Source organism: Myotis brandtii, unplaced genomic scaffold, assembly GCF_000412655.1.
Source record: "Myotis brandtii unplaced genomic scaffold, ASM41265v1 scaffold187, whole genome shotgun sequence".
Lineage (NCBI taxonomy): Eukaryota > Metazoa > Chordata > Mammalia > Chiroptera > Vespertilionidae > Myotis > Myotis brandtii.
The window spans coordinates 4,977,014-4,980,990 of NW_005356944.1; positions in this window are offsets into that span (position 1 = coordinate 4,977,014).

Sequence of the window (3,977 nt, forward strand, 5' to 3'; positions counted from 1 at the left end):
GGGGCTCTGGCGGCCGCGCCGCCCCTTCGGCATCTTTTGAATGGGAGGCTGCGTGGGAGGAACCCCGCGCCGGGAGACCCGCGCCTGCCTCGAGTGGCCGGGTTCTGACATTCCACAGGCCACGCCCGGATGGGGCTCGGCCCCACCCCTTCGTGTTAGCCCCGCCCCCAACAAGCAGGGCTCTGAGATCCGGTTGGCTACGCCCCAGAATGTGGCCACGCCCACTGGCAGGTGGCAGGCCGCGCCCCTGGAGTGAGAAAGGCTCCTGCAGTGGGGCGCGAAGTCCTGCAGGCGCGTCCAAATGCCCGGCCCAACCCCTTGGTTTCCGCTTGACCACAGCACCCTTCGCCTCCAGCCCCAAGCCGGGCTCAGCCCCCCCACTCTCCCCACCGCCCCTAAATCCCACAAGCCTCGCTCCGGAGCTGTCACAGCCAAACATGACATCAAACAAAAGCACCAAGTGGAGAGCTGGCCAGAACTGCAAGAGAAAACAGTCTTCAGTTTTCCTCTCCGTTTATAGGAAGAGAAAAAAAATTATACCCCGCTTTTAGGCTGAGTCTTCTGTTTCTCAATTACCTTCAATTAAAATAATCCCTGTGCCAAAATGGCAATATTTAGGGGTGGTATATTCTGATCCCTTCCAGTTCCCATAACACCGTTTTTTTTTATTTTTTAAATATATTTTTATTGATTTCAGAGAGGAAGCGGGGGGGAGAGAGAGACATCAATGATGAGAATCACTGATCAACTGCCTCCAACACACCCCACACTGGGATTCCAACAGTGAACTCCTAGTTCATAGTCCATGCTCAACACTGAGCCACACCGGCCAGGCTATAGCACTGTTTTTAAAAGCTCCCAACTATTTATTGAGTCCAATTATATGCTCAGCACTACAGGATCTTGGGCTGGACCAGCTAGTATGGGAAGAAAAAGCTGCTCGGTGTTAGACAAGCCCTTTACATTTGGACAGTTTCTAAGTTTACAAGTGCTTCACACACACCTTTCTGTCTTCTGTCTGGTCATCACAAGCCTGTTTCTCTTAAACGTCAAACAACTTGCCCAAAGACATCTAGCTTAGATATCCGACTCCCTTTGCTGCTACACACCCACCCACCCCCCCCACACACACACACACACACGCACGCAGACACGCACACACACATGCACAGCTGATACTGACTCAGATCTTGACTGGCCAGGAGCCTAAACTGGTCCCTACCCATCTTTATTTCTTCAATTCAATGATCATTAGATCATTGTTAGGCCAAGGCTTTCATGGGAATTTGCCTCCCCTCAGTCTGACTAATCCTGGCTACTCATGTAAGAGATCTTGGTGCAAAGTACCAAGGAAAGGGTGTGGGCTCTTCGGGATAGGTTCAGCAGGATTTCCTTTCAGTGGTTAGATTCTTGCCTGTTCGTTCCTGATAATGAATTTGTTTGGAAAAGAACTAAACTGCATTTCACTGGAGACACTCTCCCTTAAGATTTATTACCATCCATAGCAGGGTCCCTTTTCCAGAGTCTCCCACAGCACTGGGAAATTTGGCAGGAACATGGGTAGGCTCTAAGGGCCATTCTCAATCAACCCTCTTCTCCTTTGTCCGCCTCCCAATTGTTTGATCATTTGTTGCTTTGTTTTATATCCCAAATAGGAGTGACTTTTTCCATCTGACTTATTTCGCTTAGCGTGCTAGTCTCAAGATCCACCCATGTTATTGCAAATGACAGTATTTCATCTTTTCTAATAGATTAGTAATATGCCATCGTTTATTAGATTTAGAATCACTTAGTTCCTCTCTCTTTGCTTGTGAAGTCCCCCTTCAAACCCCTCATCTTCGTTTTCCTCTCGGGGTGATGGATTTGGGCTTTCAAAACCCTGTCTCCTTGTTTGGCTGCCTCTCAAAAATAAACTCTTTCCTTGTTGCATACTCACTGCTTTACTGATTGGCATTACTGTGTGTTGGGTATGTGAACTTGGGTTTGACTATACTTGCTCCCCTAGAAGTCTCACTTCCCCTCCATCACTTTAGCTCTGCATCTAGACAGAATGCCAACGACCACACCTTAACCAGATTCTCTGCCTCTTTAAGGGGATGTCACAATTGGCCATGCCTGCCTTGGCTTGGGACAGCTTTTAGGAGCATGTAGAACTTGTGGCTTGGATACAGCAGAGTTGCTATGGAATGAGTATTTGTGTTGTGGCCCCCCCCTCCCCCGCCCCATGCTTATGTTGAAAACCTAAGCCCTAGTGAGATGCTATTAGGAGGTGGGGGCCTTTGGGAGGTGACTAAGTCACGAGGACAGAGCCTTCCCCCATGGATTAGTGCTCTTGGTAAAGAGTCTGCAGGGAGCTCCCTTACCACTTCCACCATGTGAGGGTGCAGTGAGAAGACCGTCATCCATGAACCAGGAAATGGGTTCTCACCAGGCACCAAATCTGCTGGAGCCTTGATCTTGGAGTTCCCAGCCACCAGACCCGTGAGAAATAAATGTTTCTTGCTTAAGCCGCCCAGTCTATGGGATTTTGGTTACAGCAGCCTGAACATACGAAGACAAAAGTCATGTTTGAATCCAGGACTCTTTGTGACTCTGGGAAAGTCGTGTCAGCTCTTGGAATCTGTTTTCTGAGCCATAAAATGAAGGCAAGATCTACCACACAAAGTTGATGCAGGTGATGAAAACATGTATAAGGAAAACCTGGGACACATAGTAGGTGCTCCTGGCACACATAGTAGGTGACTATGATTATTAAACAGTCTTATGTGGATTCCTTAATTCACCATTAAGCCCTGGCAAATGGATGAGGTCAGTGGAGCAGGGGAGGGGGTGTCCCTCCCTGACAACTGAACCCACTCCAGGTAATTTAGCAAGCCCTACACCTAGAAGCTGATTACCTGCTGCCCGGCAGAGGACAGTGACATCAAAAGCAGAGAGGCTATTGCGAGCAGGGCACTTGTCTTAACTCCTTTGCTCACTGCAACGAACCTAAGCAGTAACTGTTTTCCCCACTTTCTGAGACACGTGTAAGGTTGAGTAACTTGCCTGAGGCCCTGGGACTGGTTAGCAGCAGAACTGGAATTCCAAACCCATGGGCTGGCCCCAGCTCCCTGCCTCTTGTCCATTCCCTCCTACAGCCTCCCACCAGTTCCCCTTGCTCTCAGGGCAGGGTCACCTTCACATTGGCTGGCTTTCTCTTGCTGGCAGAGGCCGGCTCTAACTGGAAGTTGTTTGTGTCACAATTCAAGGGTTTGGCTATGTGAGGAGCACCAACAGTCTTTATTCCTCATCTGAAGTCACCATTGTGTTGGGCAGGAGCTGAAGGCCCACACATTTCTACTTCCCTTCACAACACCCACCATTTCAAGAACCATTCTAAAAAATATGCAGCCCCGCCCTTATTCTTATTTCCCTTGGCGGATGTTTTCCCAGGCACTCGCAGAGTAAGCACATTTTTTAATGGACTGAAGCCTGAGAAGCAGTAGTGGAATGGAGAGTGCAGGGGCTTGGAAGATGAGAGAGCTGAGTTTAGTCTCATCAACCAGCATCAACTAGCTGTGCAACCCTGGGTAAAACAACTGTAGCTAACACTCACTTCACCACTCACTACATTGGGTTCTCAAGTTATCCTGGCAGTAACACCTAGAGGGTCGGTCTCAGAATTTTTCTGCTCACAGGCCACAGAGGTTGATACGGAGATTTCATACAGAGGGCAATGAGGTAGTTTATGGAACTAAAAGCTTAAGAATTAGGTTTTGAGCCTGGCCTGGTAGGCTCAGTGGTTGAGCATCGACCTATGAACCAGGAGGTGACGGTTCCATTCAGGTCAGGGCACATGCCCAGTTGCAGGCCCAATCTTCAGTAGGGAGCTTGCAGGAGGCAGCTGATCAATGTTTCTCATCATTGATGTTTCTATTTCTCCCTCTCCCTTCCTCTCTGAAATCAATAAATATATATTTATTTTATTATTATTATTT